This window comes from Mustela nivalis, assembly GCF_964662115.1.
Source record: "Mustela nivalis genome assembly, chromosome: 5".
Taxonomy (NCBI): Eukaryota; Metazoa; Chordata; class Mammalia; order Carnivora; family Mustelidae; genus Mustela; species Mustela nivalis.
In genome coordinates this window covers 100,750,081-100,772,393 of record NC_139024.1, presented here as the reverse complement: position 1 = coordinate 100,772,393, position 22,313 = coordinate 100,750,081, and the positions used below count along the sequence as shown (strand labels likewise).

General features: G+C 35.2%; 1 protein-coding gene across 2 annotated transcripts in view; it reads left to right on the top strand.

Annotated features, from left to right (window-relative positions):
• BMP5 (bone morphogenetic protein 5) overlaps nt 1-22,313 on the top strand; it is a 115,111-nt gene that overhangs the window by 34,208 nt on the left and 58,590 nt on the right. The gene's annotated exons all lie outside the window — the stretch shown is intronic.

Below are 22,313 nucleotides of genomic sequence, written 5' to 3'. Positions count from 1 at the left end.
TTGTGGGTTTAAGCACCATGTTAGGTATAGTGATTACTTAAAAATAAAATCTTTAAAAAGAAAAAAAAAAGAATAAGATAAGAATATCTATGATTATTATTGTATTAGAGTACTTAGCCAGTAAAATACATCAGGAGAAATAAAAGATACAAAGACTTAAAAAGGAGAAGTAGAACACTTTATTTGCAGACAACATGTATATGTACAAAATCCTTTAAAAAGTTCTACACAATCACTAACAAAAATTAGTGGATTTAGCAAAGTCACAGCATAGAAAGTCAATATGATAATTGTAGTTTTATATCTTGGCATCAAATGATTGGAAATTAAAATTTTAAAACGCTGTTTACTATAGCATTAAAAATAAATTTAACAAAATATATACAAGACCTTTGTACTAAAAACTAAAAAACATAACTGGAATAAATTAAAGAGATTTAAACAAATGGAGAGATAGATTCCCTTCATGATTCGAAAAGCAGCTAATTTATACATTTAATGCTAAGACAATTAAAAAAACCAACCATCTTTTAAAAAGATCTAAATTGATAAACTGCCTTTAAAATGCATGTGGTTATGAAAAAGACCTGGAATAGACAAAGTAATCTCAGAAAAAGAAGAGCAAAGATGGAAGACTTGTGCTGTCTAGTTTCAGGATTTAGTATAAAGTTACAGTGATCAAGACAATGTGCTATTAGGGGGGCCTGGGTGGCTCAGTGGGTTAAAGCCTCTGCCTTCGGCTCAGGTCATGATCCCGGGGTCCTGGGATCAAGTCCTGCATCGGGCTCTCTGCTCAGCAGAGAGAGCCTGCTTCCCCCCACACCCCCATCTCTCTGCCTGCCTCTCTGTCTACTTGTGATCTCTGTCTGTCAAATAAATAAATAAAATCTTAAAAAAAAAAAAAAAGACAATGTGCCAATGGAGTAAGAACAGGCAGATAGAGCAATGGAAGAGTACGGAGAGTTCTGACATAAACGGGCAGAATTACATTCAAAGAGTTCTTGACTAAAGTGCCAAGGAGGAAAGGAAATTCAATGGGAAAGGAAAGTTTTCCCCACAAATGGTGCTGAAACAACTGGATAAATGTACTGAAAAAATGAACCTCAACTCCTCCCTCACACTCTACATGTAACCTGTGCAGCATCGTATAGATTCATAGCATGAATGAATTCATAGAGTCCATACAGATGGATCACAGAATTAAATGAAAAAAAAATGATAATGCTTTTACACCAAGATAGGACAATATCTTTATGACCCTGAAAGAACTAAATAACTTGTAACACTCTCTCCGTCCTTTTCTCTTTCTCTTTCTAGATAGATAAATCGAACTTCACCAACATGAAAAACTTCTCTTCATAACACACCACTAAGAAAATGAAAAGTAAAGTTGTACCCCAGAGTAAACATTATCAGTATACACATCCAGCCAAGGAGTTGCATTTAAAATGATTATTGTATTCCTACAAACAGTTAATAACAAGCTAAACCAATATCCAATAGTATATTAATGAGAAGACTGAATAGACACGTCAAAAACAACAATGGCAAAAAACATGAATATGTTTATGCATGTATTAGATGTTTATGAAAATGTATATAAATGGGAGAAACATGTGAAAGTATGGAATATCATTTGCTATTAAGGAAATGTAAACAAAATACACAGTGACTAAAATAGCATAATTTTAAAAAAGCAGCTGATGTTAGTAAAGATGCAGAGCAGCTGGAACACTCATGAGTGGGAGTACAAAATGGTACAACTACTTTGGTACACTTTCTGGCAGTTTCTCAGAAAACTAAAAATACATGCAAGATCAGCACCCCTGCTTCTAGGTATTTATTTAAGAGACATTTAAAAAAAATCTATGTTCACAAAAAGACTTCTACTAGAATATGAATAGTTTTATTCATAATATCTTATTTGAAATGACCCAAGTATCTGTCAATCAATAGATTTATCGATTCTAGGTAGGTTAAGAGATATTTGAAACATTGAATAATACTTGAATAATACTTAGTATACTTAGAGAATGAACAGATATAAAACATGAATAGTTACAAAAACATGAATAAATGAATGAATCTCTAAGACATTTTGTTGAGTGAAAGAAGCCAGACATTTAAGCAAAACTAAGTTTTTAAGATAAGATTTTTAAGGTAAAATTGAAAGTAGTTATCTATGGTGACGGGGATTGATTGGAAAGGGACATGAGGGAACTGTCTAAAGCGAAGTAATTTATGTATATATTTTTTGAGGTAATTTATATTTTGACTGGAATGTTGGCTCTATGAGTATATTCATTTGTTGGAATTCATCAAACTATACAACTGCAGACCTCAAGATCTGTGCATCTCACTGTACAACAATTATATTTCACTTGAGAAACAGTTCCATTGGGGCCTCTGGGTTGCTATGTTGGCTAAGCATCCAGCTCTTGATTTCAGCTCAGGTCATGATCTCAGGGTCATGAGATTGAACCCCACATGGGCCCCACATGGTCATGAGATTGAGTCCCACAGAGGATTCTTTCCCTCTGTCCCTCTGCCTCCACACTTGTGTCTGTGTGTGTGTCCATGCACACACTTGCTCACTCTCTCTCAAAATAAAAAAAATTCCATTAAAAAAACTTAAATATATGAATTTAAGCAATTAACTCCACGTTTTTTTACACCAATGTGAAAATAACCTTCTGGTTGCAAAATGCTTTGGTATAGGCAAAGTAAGCTAGAACATACTTCATGCATGTGTAGTGTATCAGTGTTGATGTATGTGTGTATACAGTATGTATGTGTCATGTATGCACACACACACATACAGATGATCCTTGCTTTTGCACTGTGCTGGGTTAACTGAAATTTGTGTCTGTCAACTGTGTCCTTGCTTTGCAAGCTTCTGGTTTCTGTGACATCTGAGACCATGGCGGAATAGGACAAAATAAGGACACATTCCAATATGTACAAATTTCAGGTAACGTGGTACCATAGAAAGTGAGCCTGCTCTGTGTCTGGGGTGGGGGTAGGGGAGAAAGGAATGAGGGGAGTCGTATTTTTAGGGTGTGGATGGCCTATAGCAGCTATTAGGAGGTTGTCATTTTACTATATTCTGAGTTTACTGGAATATTAGCAAACTTTACCCAATATCACTTCTAGTTCTTAGCCCCTGCCAACATTTCAGTTGTTTATGAAGTGTTAGAGACTTAGAAAACTGCCACAAGAAATTTAAAAAATGAAGAAATACCTTATATGATGTGGGATATTTAATGTATCCTAAAATCCATCTAGGAGTTAGACAGAAAGTTGAATATGTATCAGTGATTAAGTATGAAAACAAATGGTTTCTCTCCATGGTTTAATATTTTCCATATTTTTTATTTTAGAAAGTATTTAAAACTGTCTAATTTAGAGAGTAAGTTTAAAAATCAGATGAATAATTATTAAAGTATCTCTGGTGAACAGATTATACAGGAAGAATTCAAATTTTATTGCCATAAATACCATGATCTTAATAAGATCTACTACTAGAAAAAGATTCCTAACACTTCATCTATTGGTGCATTTTTTTTTTTCAAAAGAGTTCAATGTAATAGCACTCAGATATTTGCCCTCTCTGTGGTTTCTATATTACTATTTGTTAAAGCTTATTTTGAGTTGTGTGAAATTCCAAAATGCAATTAGAAGGAAAAAGGATTAAGAGGAATATGTATATATTCATAATTTATACAGTTTGACAGAGGTGTAATAGCAAAAGCACCATGAAAATATGTGATTTTATAAAGGCTATGTGAGATAATAATAGAACAGAAAATATTTTTTAAAAAATATAAATAACTTGGAGATGGCCCTGTTCTGGAGAATACCCACAGAAGTTTTTAAAGTAGCTTTTAATGAGACAAATTAAAAAGACTGGAATGATTTAGCCCAAATTAAATATCCATCTTTCTCTCTCTATCCATCCATCATCTATCTAAAATAGTTGTATTTTGTACGATAAAGAACTATTTTAATACTTGTAGTTAGACAATTTTAAGGAGTTCTTCCCATGCTTTCAATACCAAAAAAGCACATTGGATAGAACTATACCTTAGAAATGTGAAGAACTTTGTATATAATTAATTAATTTTAGTTAATCAATTAACTAAAATTAATCAACTATTTTAGTCAATTAGTTTTAGTTAATTTTAATTAAAAATTTAAGTTAAAATTTATTAAAATTAATTAAATTTTTAATTAAAATTAACTAAAACTAATTGACTAAAATAAAACTAATAACTAAAAATAAAATGAATTGACTAAACTTAATTTTAATTAAAATTTTAATTAATTAATTTTAATTTAATTTTAGTTGATTAACTATTAATTGATTATTGTGTTTAATTAATAAACAGTATTTCTTCTGATTTTATTTTTTATATCCCCCACATTCCATATAAGAAATGTGTTTAAACTGTAATATGAGTAGGTATTTAAGATAGATCTATGAACTTCCTAATATTGATATTTCACACTGGACCAAGAAATTACAGAGGTACAGCGGGTGAGTCCAGAATTGTCTGCACTCTCTGGAACGTGTTAGTTGGCAAACCCCAGTGCGGAGGTAGGAGGGCAAACTAGATAATCTAGTTTGGTCTATCACGAGGTCTCCCCGTGATACCTACTTAGGTGTGTGTATGAGGGGGGTTAATATCTCTAGATTTCGTCACGGCCAACTGGGAGTCTACAAAGTCAGTAGACAAAAATCTTATTCTTACTACTATTCATCACAAATTAGATTCACTCAGACTATCAAGTCAGATTTTTATGCCAGACAATGAGACTATTACTTCTAGCCCTCGATCCCTTTAGAGTGATGGGGGAAGGTTTTTGTTTTTGAGATAGGCTCTCTATTCTTTGAAAAATAATTCTCTGTGTTTACTCCTTCTTGATGTTAATAATTTTGTTGCAAAAATTCAGTAACCATCACTTTTAAAATTATTTTGAATTTTAATTATGGACTTTTTTAGTACTGAATTTAAAAACCCATTTATAGCCTTAATTCATTACATGGCAAACTTTAAAACTCAATAAATACCACCTGTAATTATTTATTAATAATTGTTTATTCTCTGCTGTTTTTATGAGTGTTTTTAGAATCTTGACCAAGTTCACACATCTATTAATTTTATTTTGTTTTGTCTTGAAACTGAGTCGTGTATCCTACATGTCAATAGATAAAGAAATGTTTTTTGTTTTTTTTTTTAAAGGTTTTGTTTACTTATTTGACAGAGAGACAGCGAGAGAAGGAAGACAAGCAGGGGGGTTGGGAGAGGGAGAAGCAGGCTGCCTGATGCAGAACTCAGTGTGGGTGGGACTCAATCCCAGGACCCTGGGACCATGACCTGAGCAGAAGGCAGACGCCCAAGGACTGAGCCACCCAGGGGTCCTGATAATGAAGTGGTCTTATGAATCTCTTTAACATTTACTAAAGAAAGAACAAATTTAGTATTTAACGGTGCTAAGACCTAGTGAAAAACATACCAACAGTAGTGTAGGCTATATGCCTATTCTTCAGTTCTAAATCAGTGCTGTTTAACTTTAAATTTACTTCTCACTTTGGTTTTAAATTTAAATTGAAACTTTTTGTAACACTTTCCCCCAAATAGTTTCTGACAGAAAATTCCTTTCTTAGTCCCCTGCCACTGAAGCGTTTTTCAAGTGTTACAAATCTGCTCTATCTGTTGCCTTTCCTCTTGAACACAATGAAGGCTATAGTTGGGATTCTAGAAGGGAAAAATGGGTTACTAGAAGTTGGACAGAATCCAAGCCTCAGCCAGAGAGATGGAAAAATAGAACTATATAACCCTGAGCCCTGAACAATGCAGTTTAGTCTTAAGCACAAAAAATAGTGTCTACAATATGTATTCTGTTCCCCCTTCACAACTGCAAGCTGATCACTTTGTATAAAATAAGTGCCACTAAATACGAAGCTTTGCAATTTGAGTTTATTTGCAAGATAGTATGTTGTGTAAAGGTTAAAGCAACATTGCTTAACCAAGTCAATGTTTTCCTGTACGTGTGCATTTTAAATCAGTTAGGAAGTTTTGTCCCATCTGCGTTACTTGCTTTTGTAAGGTTTTGATGAAATCTTGAATTTTCTTACCTTTTTACTGTAGGGAGTTTGGTGGGGTGGGGGGGTGGGATTTGCGGAATGGGTCTTGGTTCTCCTGCAATTATATTTTAGATGGCATATTAAGTATAAAGTAAATGCTTCCCTGCAAATGGAGTTGTGTCGAAACTACTAAATAGAGATTTCTAGTCACAAAGAAAGTTACCTCAAACGAACTGCATCCTGAATTTTACACATTTGTTTGGTATATTATGAATCTGTTTCTGAAAGCTCATCTGTGCTGTCAATTTCACATGAAATCTAGCCATTTTAAAATGGCTTTAAGAGAACCAACAATTTCACATTTTATTTTTTTAATTTTTAAAAAAAGATGTTATTCATTTATTTGACAGACGGAGATCACAAGTAGGCAGAGAGGCAGGCAGAGAGAGAGAGGGGAAGCAGGCTCAGTGCTGACAGAGAGCCTGATGTGGGGCTCGATCCCTGGACCCCGAGATCATGACCTGAGCTGAAGGCAAAGGCAGAGGCTTAACCCACTGAGCCACCCAGGCAGCCCGATAGTTTCATATTTTAACAAGCAAGATGTTTATCATTGATGGAAAAAAAAAAAAGCTCTAATTTAATTAACTCTAATTTCATATTACTTTCTGCGATCTTTACTTTTTTCTAGAATCCAAACACCTCAGAGAGCAGTTAGCCAGTTGGCTATAGGAAAAGAACTTTCTTTACTTCCCCACACCCTCTGTTCCCACCACTATTCTCTACCTAAAGTGGTGGCTGGAGGATAAACAGTCAAAAAAGTGCTAGCTGAAATTCTCTTCCATCTTTCACAAAATACATACTATATTAGACAAGATGTTATACACTTAGCATAATGTCACCTACTGTTTTGTAAGTGTTAATTATTATAATCTCATAATCATTATCATTGATTCTCCAAACATTCTAACATTATTAATATCTAAGCTTCATAAATTCATTAGGATTTTATGACTAAATATAGACTTTGAATAAGAAGGAGATACACTATAGGTTCTAATTTCTGCACCATCATTAACATATTGAACACCACAGACTTTGCTTTATTCTTCTGAGGTTGCTCTTTTGCCTACATATTCTGACATCCCTTACTTGAATTCATTAAGAAATGAATATTAACAAGTTTGCCAGTTCCTTACTCTCTCAAATGCCTTCAGTGTCTTTTTCAAATGAATCCTGTTAACTGTTTCCATTATCATTGTTAGTTCTCACCTGTTTAATGAAGAGTCATATCACTGTTTTCAGCTTTAGCATGTTTCCTTCAAAAGCAAAAAGGAACAAATATCGCTATAACTGGAAATATGCGAACCATATCATAGGGATGATATGGCTTTTATTGTCACTGTGTATTAGGAGCAATGTGGAGCAGACCACTCAGTGATGTTCATATGCTTTCAGGGTTATGCTTGATTTTCCCTTGAGATCACATATCAAGGGGTGAGAAAATAAAATGGAACTTGAAGGGTATTTTCTGTTTCTAAACAAGAGGAATTCATGGAATACTTAGATATGATTGTAGAAATAACACTAGCATTTTGCAGTGTCTAAACATCCCATACAGTACTCAATACCATGAGGATTACTGAAAATGCTCCCTAGCTTTAAATATTGCAAATCACTATGATTTGTTTGTAAGGGAAAGACATCCACAGGAAAAGTGAGAGACAGTAGACTTTTGAAATTAGTAAGACAACTGAGGCAGAGCATACATATAAAATTTCAAAAAGAAATTTTGTAGCTTCTTGGAATGTTTCCTAAGAGGTACCCTGATGGGGGCAGATCTCAATTTGAAACTGCTCTATGAATTACTACTGTATGCATGAACTTAGATACATTATTGTTTTCTTGATTGCATATTTTGTATTTTATCAGCTGTATTTCACATATAAGTAAACATAAAGCCAACTGCTATAAAAAGTAAAACAAAGCACCATGCTAGCTATTTAAGTAAAATGTTTAGGTAAATGTTTCCAGAAGTTGAGCTAAACATAGCCTCTGAATAAAATTGTGGTTTAGTTTGTTTGACATTTTTTAAAGGCCCCTTTTTGAGGAGATAGTGCCCTGGGAATTCGTTGTGGGGTGGGGGTGGGGGGTTGGAGTGTAGCAAGGCCAGGTCAACTGAAACATAGTGAGAAGCTATGAGCTTTTCCATAGTCTCAACATCTAGGCCCACCATGGTCAGCAACCAGCTTTGAGAAATAAGTCAAAAAAAGAAAACAAAAGACAAAAAAACATTACTGTGAGAGGAAGTGACTATTCTCAGAGGACCCAGGCAGTGGGACTTTCAGGAGAGAGCAGGAACTTTATAAATATATGTTAAGAAAGCTACTTATAGGTACTAGTCTGGTTTGGGCTCACCTAGCTAGACTTTGTCAGGTTCAAAGAACAGTATTAATGGGAAATGCCGTCTTTGAAATGTTAGCCTTCATGTATGGTCCTGTTGAGTCACACCTAAGATGGGCTGTTAACCTAGTGCCTGGAGCACAGCTGTCATCCTGAGATCTCCCTTCAAAATCATTCTGGAAATTATCTTTGGTTCTTTTGTGCTAAACCTCCTTTTTCCTATGGCCCATGCTTTCATTATCTTTCTGGCTTACTTCCTCATTTTGGTGGTACAACTTGTATAGGACATTCCAAAGAAATTCTTTTGGGAATCAGATTTTTAATATCTTCCATGTCTTAAAGTATCCTTATTATGCCTTCATATTTGATGGCTAATTTAGTTGAGTCTGGTATTGTAGGGTATAAATAACTTTTCATCATGATTTTGAAGGCATTTGCCCCTTTGGCTTCTAGATTACAGTGTTGTTTTTGAGCAGCTGGCATCCATTTTGAGTCATGGTTTCCTACATATGTGATTTGTCTTTTGTCACTGGGACCTCAGAGAATCTTTCTTCACAGAGCAGACATTTTCAGTCCTGAGACTGTTACGCTTTTTATCAGTGAACTGAATTAATTCTTCAATAATTTCCTCCCTTCCCTGCATCTCTCTTTATGGAATCATGACTATTGGGACCAGTTCTGGACTCATCCTTTTATTCCTCCTTCTTTCTTTATTTAGTCTTCCTCTCCTGTTCTGTTTTGCACCTCTTTGACTTTGACTAATTGCTCTCCTTTCTGAAGAATTTTTCAACTTAATATTAATTTAATATTAATATTAATATTAATTTTTTCAACTTAATATTTCAAAGTGAGATTGATTTTAGCCTTATTTACAAGAGATATTTTAGCAATGACTATGTGTTTGTTTGTTTTACAGCATCTTCTGGTTTCATGAATATAATATCTCTTAGCTCTCAAAGGATATTATGGTAGCTTCTTAGTAGTGTTGTTGTTTTTTTGTAAGTTCCTTCAAATTCCTCTTTTAGAGAGCTACTTTGTCTCTCTATTTGAAGGTAGAGAATTTCCTCAGATACCTAGTGATCTTTTTGTTTCTCTGCTTTTAGTCCATAGTGAGAGATTAAAAAGCTGATTAGAAGATTTTCACATATGGTGGAACTTGTCAGTATCATTTTCTCTTTATGATATTCTTGCTTTGCCATTTTGTGGAGACTTAGTCCTTCTTCTGGAATGGCCAGATTTCAAATGAGAGGACTCTTCAATTCTCTTGTCTGCAAGTTATAAGCCTGGCTGTCAAACATTATGGGAACCAAATAAGGGTAAGAGGCCTGGGAACTCAGCATTCAGTATTCTTAAGTTTGTCTGGTTTCTTTGTTTTCAGTATACTACCACATTCTCACTATACTACCAAACTCTCACTGTGTCTGTGGATACCACCATTTCCTCTTGCCAGAAAATTTCCAAACTGAGACCAAATGGGGAAGAGCAGTCACTGAGCATCGCAGATGTGTAGAGCAATCTAAGAGTCCACCTCCTTCCTAAACATCTAGTACTCAGGTGTCCTTAGTTTTTTTTTAATTTTTTTTTTTAAACACAAGCAGGGGGAGTGGGAGAAGGATAAGCAGGCTTCCTGCTGAGCAGGGAACCTGATGTGGGGCTTGATCTCAGGACCCTGGGATCATGACCTGAGCTGAAGGCAGACATTTAACCGACTGCGCCACCCAGGTGCCCCAGGTGTCCTTATTTTAACCCCAAACTCATCCTACTCATTTCTGGAGGTACTAGATAGTATCAGTTCCTGATCTTTTAGAGTAATATGTGGTTTAAATAAGGTTGGTCTTTAGCTTTTCTCTTGCTGAATTTGGTTCTTTATGAAATAGTACATATAAGTTAGTTGGATGGATTATTAAACAATGAGGAACATATCGAACTTTTAGCAACAAAAATATTAGGATACAGACCTTCTGATAATTGATATAAAGTTGGATTGGAGACTCAGGAAGTTGTTAAATTTGAACCTAAAATGAGACAGCCAGCCTTGGATCTCAAACTTATTGTTTCTTCCAGGTGTGTATCTTAAGAAACTTGGAAGGTTTGTATAGTTTGAACTCAAAACCAGATATTGCTCAATGATGAATTTTGCTCTGAGTTTTGTGGTTGACCCCAAATCCCAATACAAAGGAGAAGCCCAGGAGTGTGAAACCAGATCGACCAAAATATGAGACTGTTCCTATGAATACTCTGTGACCTGAGACCGCTAAGGGTCCCTTGGCTCTAGTTACAGTGTGGTCTCCTTCAATAAATGTGGGAAGATCGTATGATTTCTTTATTGATTTTGGCACCTGTTACATCTTTATTAAATCTAACACATGTTCTGAAGCAGGTCTCCAATTATAGAAAACATCTTTTAGTTCAATGTATAGATTCATCTAACACCATTTTAATAATGTGCTATAAAGAAATGTTAAGCAAGTTATGTACTATCTGTCAACGTACAGATGGATGGAATAAACTTTAACTTTCAAGGAAGATGTTAGACAAAAATAACAAATAAAAGCAGTTATAGTATTTATTTTTTGAACTGAAAAGTAACTAACAAAAACAAAACATATTTTCGAAGGGAGCAACTGTTTTCAGTAATTTTGAAATAAGATTAAACAATTATGAACGTGTTACCAAAGACTTGGTTATATATTTTACATATCTATATACAGTGGAAGAATGAAATTCTTAAGCATTTTTATAGAGAGAAAAATCAAAGAGAATATATGAATTATATTCAAAAACTAAATAAATCTTAACTTATAAAGCACATGAGTAATACTGGAAATTATTTTCTTATTTTTTTTTTAGATTTTATTTATTTATTTGACACAAAGAGAGAGAGATCACAAGTAGGCAGAGATGCAGGCAGAAAGAGAAGGAAACAGGCTCCTCGTTGAGCAGAAAGCCTGATGCGGGGTTCGATCCCAGGACCCTGAGATCATGACCTGAACCAAGGCAGAGGCTTTAACCCACTCAGCCACCCAGGCGCCCCTGGAAATTATTTTCAATACAATTTTATTAATAACCATAAAATGAAAACAATGCTATTTAATTTTTCTATTACCTTTTTCTCCTTCTCCAAGAATAATATGTCCATTTAAGAATCATAGAGATTCTATTAGTTTAGCATATAGTTTTAAGTTTTAAGATAGCTAGTAAAAACTGAAAAGCAAATATATGGCATTGAGATTCTAACTTATCATTGTTTATTTGAATTCCTCAAAGAAGAAAGGGAAAAAAAGGAATATATTGTTAGGAATAATACTATATTGTAATATTGGCAGGAATCATTTAAGAATAAATGGTTGAAGGATTCTACTTTTGGCTAAGTTGGAGTAACAGGGTCTACATAATCTCCCTCCTGAAACAACCAACAACCCAAAAAGAGAACCAGAAGTTGACTATATATTCCTATATTCATTCATTCCACATGCATATTGAACACGTACTATGTGCCAGAGATTGAGGTAGGAATGGAATGTATGGCAATGAGCCAAGCAAAAGTGTTGCTGTTATCAAGTTTGAAATCTAGTGAGGGAGACAGAGAGCAAATAAACACTTCTTACAAAACAAACAGGGGCTACCAAGGCTCCTTATGGTCCTTGCCTAAACAGACAGATAGATAAGCTACCCTTATATTACCTAGAGTACATGTGTAATATATTCTATATATCATTCTATTCCTTTTCTTAAAAACCTGTAAACTATGTAGTTATGTCTCTAATAGCCTTATATGTCATTAAATACAATCACATTTCTCTGTGACCTCTTTCCACCTACAAAAATTCACTGATGCAACCCATTTGGTGGCAGCAATTCAATTTGCTTTTGTTTCAGAAATGACAGACTGAAGCGCAGATTGAACTTGAGTGAACACTATTAAAGGTATTGTATCAATTTAAAATCTAAAGCACTAAATTTGAGAAAGACATTTATATGTTCAGCTATAAAAATTCTCATGTCCTTCATACTCTGTAAACTCTGCTTTAAACTTCATTTTGCCCCCGTAGAGAAATTCCAAACAAATTTATTCTGGTTTTTCTTTCTTCCCATTAAATATAATTCTTTTTTGCTGGATACAAGGTTTCTAAAATTCTCCGAAAGGAGCAATGAGTACATTAAAATTGTGATATGAAAAAAAATCATTATTATATAAATAAAGCTATGAAAACCCTGACAATTGTTTCACTTAGGGCGAGGGCCTTCAGTTTGACATAATGTGTACAATGAGATCAAAATTATCTCTTAATTATAACCAAAGGAAGTGAGAATAGATTTCAGGCTTGGGGAAGGGCTGTTGAAGGGATAATAGACTTTTGATGTCTGTCTTGTCACAGTAGCACAATAGCTAATTCCTGTGACTCCTGACCTTTTAGTGTCTCCTAACCAAGTATTGACATTAATCTACTGCTTATCTGTCACCCACCACATTGTATAGTTCCAGTCTCTGTTTTCAATTATCAGTCATTAGAGAAGGCACTGAGCAATTTCAGAAGAAAACTCTCTAAACCTTTGACCTGTTTTTGTCAGATAACCACAAGCATTCACTGTAGATAAACTATCATAGCGTTGTAGTCAAGATGTAAAGGAAGGTTCTTTGCCATATCCCAACTTACTATAACCTCTGTCACCTTCGGATGGCTAAAAATCAACTGTTTTATTTTACTGATAGAACAGAAGAATTCACGAGGTCATTCAGTGAAATCTGGTGAGATTAGAATGGTTGACCTCTAGCTGCCAGGCAATCTATAAAACCCACAGATTTTTCTACTAAAGAAAACACGAGAACTAAATATTTACCAAGAGGTGATTATCAGACAGCTGTGCTTTTCTGTTGAGTTCTTATAGACAAACACAAACTTTTCTCAAATATTTGTACACAGTGTGATGGAAATCCATTATTTATATACTAAATATACACACTCATCACTAAATAATCACTATTACACAAAGTGAATTAGACAGGTATTCTGTATTTACCCTAAATGGTTTTTGAAGTTAAATATTAATATTCAATCCACAAAAGATGAACATTTGTTTTAAATTACAACTCATAATTTCTTGTATAAAAAAACTTCTTATAAAAACAATAACAAAATGTTTTCTGTGCTTTATGATGCATTGTTGTCCTCAGGGGGAAAAAATAACTAAGTGACTCTCAGACTCCCTTAAAAGAGAGGTGTCAGAATCAGTAAATTTGATTAGATTATGGGTAATATGTGAATGTCAAAATATGTACAATGTGTTTTCTTTTTTTTTTTTTTTAAAGATTTTATTTATTTATTTGACAGAGAGAGATCACAAGTAGATGGAGAGGCAGGCAGAGAGAGAGAGAGGAGGAAGCAGGCTCCCCGCTGAGCAGAGAGCCCGATGCGGGACTCGATCCCAGGACCCTGAGATCATGACCTGAGCTGAAGGCAGCGGCTTAACCCACTGAGCCACCCAGGCGCCCCTACAATGTGTTTTCTACTTTACACATGTGAAATAGCCAAGCAAGGTATCAAGTAAATACAGTTGTTTTCTATCCACTCTTGTAAAAATCTAGCTCTAGCCTGAAAGTTTTTAACTCCACTATAATGAATTTTAAAAACCCATAATATTAATCCCCTTTATTAAGATACCTATATTCCAGATACAGTGACATTTTGATAATCAAAAAGGCTGTGTTTTTTAGGACAGGTAGCAAATTTTCTATACTTAAATTTTATCTACCATTTCCCCATATACAAAGTTCTGTTTGGCATTTATGCAGGAATATAAAGATAAAAAGAAACAAAACAAGAAAACATGGATATTTCTCTAAAATGTCTTACCCATGGGTGACATAATAATTACATAATAATTACAATGCAAGTGGCAAGTATAGCTACCACTTTTTGAGAACGTGCTGTGTTCTGGACACTTACACTAAGACTCTCTGAAATATCATTTAACCTTTACCACACACTGGAGTAGACCATTTTATTATCTATCTCCATTTTAAAGATGGATAAATAAAGGCATAGGGATGTTGAATCACTTTCCTAATATCACACTCTTTACTAAGTTAGGTAAATACGATTGAATTCAAGGTTTTCTTACTTCAAATCCAGCACTCTTAATTATGTCATGTCCATTATCTAAAGGAAGGTACAGGAAAAAGTGTTATGGGCTCCTCAGCAGGAGAAATTATCATGGACAGAAATTTTCAAAGTAGTGTTTGTGTTATTAGAACTGGAGATTTTTAAAAAAAGATTTTATTTATTAATTTGAGAGAGAGAAAGAGTATAAGTAGGGAGAGAAGCAGACTCCCCACTGAGTAGGGAGCCAGACACAGGGCTCCATCCCAGGACCCTGGGATCATGACCTGAGTCAAGGTGCCCTTGACTGCCTGCCTCTCTGCCTACTTGTGATCTCTCTGTCAAATAAATAAATAAAATCTTTTTTTAAAAAAGGTGCCCTGGAACTGGGGATGTGAAGTAAAGGTGGATTTGAAGTTCTGAAAATGGGGAAAGCCTCTTAGAGAATAGGGTCAAGAAAACCATCAACTTAGGACAGGGAGAGGATTATTAAGGCATCATTAACTCTCCCAACTTTCTTTCAAAATTGAGTGTTGACTATATACTAGATATCGATTATAAACTAAGATGAGTATATGTGGAAGACAAGAAAAAGAAAAGCATGGGACGCCTGGGTGGCTCAGTTGGTTAAGCGGCTGCCTTCGGCTTAGGTCATGATCCCAGCGTCCTGGGATCGAGTCCCACATCGGGCTCCTTGCTTGGCAGGGAGCCTGCTTCTCCCTCTGCCTCTGCCTGCCACTCTGTCTGCCTGTGCTTGCTCTCGCTTCTCTCTCTATGACAGATAAATAAAATAAAAAATCTTTAAAAAAAAAAAAGAAAGAAAAAGAAAAGCAGTCCAGGGGATGGACTGCATCCAATAAGGGAGAAGGGAAAAAAAATTGAAATATATTAATTTTATCAAATAAAAATGACTTAACATTGCTATTATAGTTTATTATTATACAATATATCCATTTTCATGCCAATGCTTAATCTGTAAAGCTACCATTATAGTAATCTAGATAACTACTGAGGGCTGAGTGCTGGGTTCCTCCAGTCTGAGGGCAAGTAGAACACACATCATTTTTTTTAAAAAGATTTTATTTATTTATTTGACAGAGAGAGATCACAAGTAGGCAGAGAGGCAGGCAGAGAGAGAGAGGGAAGCAGGCTCCCTGCTGAGCAGAGAGCCCCATGCGGGACTCGATTCCAGGACCCTGAGGTCATGACCTGAGTGAAAGGCAGTGGCTTAACCCACTGAGCCACCCAGGTGCCCTGAACACACATCATCTTTACCCCAGTTCCAAGCTCTCTTTGTACAAGATTGAATTGTGTTCCTAAGTCACTTATGTTTGTTAAAGCAAAATAACATTTAGATATTGGATGCTTAATTAAATTTTACAAATTTCAAAATTACATGTATTCAAAATTGATTCAGGAAACCAATTTGTTTAGCCATTTCATTAAAATATTTAAAGTATTTAGCCATCTCACCTTTGTTTTGAGATTTCCTTCTTTATAAAACTGAATTCAGGAAGCATTTATGAAAACAAGTAAAAGCATTTTAACTACAGAACATGTGAAAGCCAATTGAATTGTTCTTTGAAACAATACGTTCAGGGAGATAGTTTTCTCTCCTTCAGGTCAAACCTGACTGTGATGTTAAGAGGCTCTTAGGGTTTTTGGAATCTGGAGTTTACCACACTCTCTGGAATGGTTATCCCTTCAAAGGAGCATGTGTGTGTGAGCTCACCAATCAATGAATAGACCATTCTAGGACCAGTTTATGTTTCTCACTGGACTAGTCTGTGAAGGATGTCTTGTGAAGTGATACTTCTGGGTAGTCACATGTTATCTTTGCCTTTTTTCCTCCTTTTACTTTAAAATGCAACGCAGATAAGTAATAATTCTATGAGTAATCGCTTAATGATTTTTTGCACTCAGCAGCAAACCATGATCTGTACTCTTTCAACAGCTGGCAAGGCTCCTGGGAGGACACTATCTTTGCCCTGCAGCTACTGATTCTATTTGTGTCTTCCGTGTTATAGCCCTTGTGTGGGAGATTGAGACTGATTGCCCACGAATGCATCTCTTGAAGAGGGCAGATAAATCACTACAGAGATAAAACTACAATCCTCTGGCAATTAATTCTACTCTTCAGATATGGTAGACATGAAAATCTTTAATCGGAACATTTCCATCCAATCTCTACTAATGATAAAGACATTCAGAGAGGTGTCTGTTTGGGAGTGAGAGGGACTGCAATCAGTCATGAACTTCTGTTAAGTCATACGTCAGCAATAAAAGGGTCCCGTGTCTGTCTTTAAACATGAGAGGCTTAATCTTTGCGAAATGTTGGCGATTTAAAGCATTTAGAATGTAGTTTGGTGCTTCTGTTTCTTTTAACTTTTTCGTTGTACTGTCAGCCCATGAATCATAGAATGTGAATCTTTTGATTCACATTTTACCTCTTGGATGCTTTGATGTGGCCACTTTTTAGAACCAAATAATAATAATAAATTCTTGGTTCTGTCAGCATAGGGGAGCTTCTGGTTGCTCCAGGCAGTTCATGTAGATGCAAGTGTTTGGAATAGAAGACAACCTGCTTCCTAGAAGAGAATATTCACCACCATTGCTGTGATTGTGTTTTGAATGGTGAACTATCAATTTTGCTGAATTTTTGGTGGTTTCTCTGAGTCTGCATATATATACATATATATATGTATATATATGCAGGAAAGCAACTGCTTTTAATTTTTGCAGAACACACTATTGACAGCCATCATGTCACATTAAGTAAACAATCCTATGTTGGGAGATTTATTTAAACTTTACGGTGACATTCATTGGCGTACACCTAGCAATCTTCCAAACAAGCATGCATCCTAACTGGCAGTGGGAGAAGAGTGGGTGGCACTCGTATACTACTCTATGACCATTAGCAAAACATGGCCTATGGACCTTGTTAGATATGTAGGCAGATATGAAAATAGCAGTCTGGGCAGGTCACTGTGTTCTCTTTTTAAATGCAATTTTCATAAGTGAATTGATTGATACAGATGTGCATTTTTAATCTACTTATGTGTGTTCCCAAACTCTCCTTTCCACTTCCCAGCAGAGAAAGGGCATCTGTGGTATGGGATAAAGGAATGGTCTTCACTACAGAAAAGGGTCAACCTCCTGACCTGTGTGATTCTATCCCCTTGACCAATGAGCAAAACCTCCTGCCTTCGTTTTTGTTTTTTTGTTTGTTTCTTGTTTGTCCAGTGATTAAGAGAGTCTTTTCTAGAACACAATAGAAATGTTATTATGATTTTATGGAGTCACATATTTTAACCTGGCAATACAGATTTTATTAGAAATGATAAAAATGATTGAGGAATCTTATGGCAGTTAGTGGGTTTAACAAATTCAACTTAAAGAGTGATTTGAGAGAACCAAATAGTTAATACAATATGAATTAAAAAAACAAAAATCGTATGTTTCTTATTTTTTTCTTGTTTATTTGTTTGTCTTTTAAGCTTTCCAAGCCATTTATAACTGCAGTGGGTTATAATACACTGCATATATGGTGAAACCATGCTTAATATGTACTCAAATCATCAGATATAAACACAGCAGGGATATCACCTATAAAAAGCTTACACTTAAATATATAAAACATGTCTGTATGTGCTTTTTCATCTATATTGGGAAGGTAGTTTTGGTAATAGGTCTGGTGAAGAAAATATCGGAATATAGAAAGATCCAGTTGGTCAGTTACATTTATTTTTAAATATGTTTGTAGTAAAAGGGTGATCTTGCATACTAATACAGATGTTACATAATATTAATTCACATTATAATTACAATAACATGCTTATTCATAAAAATTTCCTTAGATAAGAAATTGCATCAATATTAAATAAGTGACTATAACATGACATTTACTACAATAAAGATTGGAGGGACTGAGTTCTAGAAGAATGAGCAGAATCCAGAACGTATGACATCTTCTGTAGAGTAGGAGCAAAGTAGAGGAAAATGAAAGCTTCAAAAGATCAACTTTGCTGAGTGAGATGAGATAAAACAAACAAAACTACATCCAAGAAAAACAGACAAACAGTGTTATGTTGTTGAGGACTTGGGAACTGAATTTTTTTTTAAATTTTATTTGTTTATTTGACACAGAGAGAGAGAGTGAAAGAGCACACAAGGAGGGGGAGCAGTAGAGGGAGAGGGAGCAGCAGGCTCCCCATTGAGCAGGGAGCCTGATGTGGGGCTCCATCCCAGGACCCTGGGATCATGACCTAAGCTGAAAGCAGATGCTTAACTGACTGAGTCACCCAGGCACCCTGGGAATTGAATTCTTGACTGTGGAATGAAATTTGTTCTCTCCCAATTATTCATAGTGGGCTTTTGGGCAAGTTATAGAAACTTAGAGACATAAGCAAGGTCTGAGATTAGATGAAGCACGTGCCAAACAAATGAGAGTTAGAGAAATTATCATGCCTTTCCTTAATAGGTAATGTGGCAGGATGGCACTTTGTGAAGAGATAGAATCAGATTTTCATCCAGTCATCCAGTCTTTGGTTCAGTATTTCTTAGACTTCTTTGGGTCAAGTGTTGTTTGTGTTAGATGCTAATTAACCATTATTGATCAAGCCCTTATTCTCCACCTTTTTGCATACTGCTTGAGAAACATTGTATAAATATACTAGCTATGAACTAGTCTCTAAGTACAGAACAGTAGGATATCATTACGTAGGTGGTATGGACATTGAGCAAAGATTTATAATAAGCTTTAGAAGACAGACATCTGTTACCACCTAGCTGTCATCACCCAATTTCTTATTCTTAAATTAGGGGTATTAATATTTGACACCTCCCTAGCTTTGCTCTTTGAGGTAACTGAGATTACCTTGTGAATATTGGTGAGCATCATTAGGAGTGCATGGCTATATAAATACACATTTTATTCCATTATTCACTCCAACATGTCCCATGAAATTTACTAGTGCAATTATAATTCAAAGCAATAGGATATAGGAATTTGATTCACTAGACAAATCTGCACTGCAACTTTATTTTGTGTGGTATATTTAATATAGAATTTTATTAAACTCTTTGAAAATTTGCCCCCTTAAGGGGTTAGGTTAAATAGCCTGGATTAGAAAACTGAAATTTTAGAATAACAGCTGAAATTCTAGCTTTCCACCGTATTATACTAACATTTCACAGGGGATTCCAGAACAGTAGATGACTTTACATAATATGAATTCAGTACTTATTTGCATTATGCAGGTGCATGCTTTAGATTGGATCCTAACAAGCTCATGTCTCAGGTTTTATTTTGAGGTCTGTACGTTTGGGTTTTTTTTGGGGGGGGTCTAAATTTCAAATATAAAATTGATAATGAAAAATCACACAGCAACTGTTATTTAGAATTTTAAATATTGATTTTCAGAACAGAAAAATGTATTTTTGATGGCTGGTTGGTGCATTTATGAAAAAATATGCAACTCCTCAAGCAGAGTCTGGAACAGGGCAATCTAGTCAAACACATAAACGTTTCTCCAGCAAAGTAATAAATATTTATATAAAGTATAAATAGAGACTTTAAGTTGCCTCAGATCAGCTAATTTCCAGTTCTTCTGCCAAATTAACTTGAAGCCAAATATTCATTTTTCAGAGCTTTTTGAATTTTCGGCTTGTGTATCTGGGATTTCAGATTTCATTCCTTGGTGGCCTCAAATGCTTGATTCATATTCTTGGGTATTTATTCTGTCTCTTCAGTTACTCATTTTCAATGTGAAGATAATAGTAGAACCTACCTCACTGGTTGTTACAAAGTATAATATGTTACTCTTAATACAATGCTTAAAACAGGACCAGAATATAATGAGGGCTATTTAAATTCTGTTTTATAATATCATCTACTTCATTCAAATCAGGATCAGAAAAGAACAGGTTTGCAGTGGATTAAATTCAGTCCACTGTAAACAAAAGCTGTGTCAAGTTTTAACACGACAAGTTTTAAGGCACTTTGCATTAGTAGATACCCAGTTTACAGGCATTTTCTACCCTTGCACTTTCCCTTTCACACAGCCGAGTTGGGAGAATGGGCAAACAGAGCCATGGGAGAGGTGTTCGTACCAGTGCCTTCTATTGGCAATAGAAGTTTAGACAGAAAAGAGGTTTAAATTATGGACTAAAATAGCATCCTAAAAATGAGATTATCTTCCTTATTTAGGGAAAAGTTAATGGATGATCTCTCTGGGAGTAGACCTCTTTTAGGACCAAGATAGTGATATTAAAAAAAAAAAAAATGACTCATATGAGGTGATGTCAGCCAGAGAGCCCAAGAGCACCATCCTTGCCAAGCTCCCAGGACAAAGTGCCCCCAGACGTAGCTTATATTTTTTTTTTGCTGGCTTAGTTATGGGAGGTAGAGATGGAGATGAGTTCCTTGCTCTCCTAAACAACCTCCTACTCCTGGGGAAAATAAACTGAAGACTTTTTTTGAAGTATATAAGGCAACAAATCATGCATTTCTTTGTCACGAGCTTCCTCACAGACATGGAACCCATCTGGCTGAGGAACACAGAGTTCTAGCATCCTTGGCTTCCACAGTCATTCCTAGATGGTCATGACCCTCTTCTCTCTTCCTTAATATTAATCTTTCCCCTAGTTTAAGACCCCAGGTTTCAGATATTTATAGCAGTGTTGATATGATTTTAATGAACCCTCTCAAGATATTTTCATATTTTCATGCAATTTTTTCAACTTGTGAATTCATTTATAGAACTTAACATTTTTATCTTCTTGTAACAAATTTTTGGCAATGAAACATCACTGAGAACGTGTACAAGTGCTATTACAGGCTGTAATTATGAGATACCTCGTGCAAAGTGCTTTGCAGTGAGACTTTTGTGATCCTGTCTTACAGTATCCTAGACAAAGGAGATTTTGAGAAAGCTACCAATATTGAGAAACATAACTCCATCAAATGATAGTGCAGTACTAAAAAAAAATGAGTCCTTTGAATAGGTAATTCCTTAAGAAGGCGTTTGGTGCCCAATGGCTATAGACTGTATGAAATGACACTCTATTTTACAAAGCCAGGTTATATAATAATATGCCTGACACTTACTGTCCTGAATTCTTCAACATTCCATCATGTTCCCAAGAGGAAAAGTTCTCTGACTTCATTTAGCAGGAAGGTTATTGAAGGGGGAAAATATGTTTCCCTGTATTTTGAGTAAGAACAGACAGATGTCTTTGGATGGCTTTATGCTGCACCATGGATAAGGAGGTTGTACTAAACAATCTATAAGAAGTAATAAAAGTGCTATTTTTTAAAATAAAAGAACATTTTATTTGCTAAAAGGAGAAAAAAAAATTTCTGGGGAAGGCATTTTCGGAATACTCTTTCTTGTGAACATGAATTTGTTTTATTTACTTGACCTTTATAATGTCATAAACATGGTCCTTATGTGCCTGCAGTTTCTCATTCCTTCCTATTTTCCTCCCTCAGGTGTGCTAAATCTCATCCCTGACTTCACCTGGATCCCTGGGGGTTTCTATAACTTATTTCTAATTCCTGTATGAACCCTTCTGTGTTCTGGTACCTGATACATGTTAGTAATCATTTTACAACCTTTGCTTTTAAAAATATTTTTGGATAGCCTTTCTATTTAAGATCCAGGAATTCGTATGAAACCACAGAGGTTATATTGCTTCTGAACTAAAGGTTGTTGGCTTGT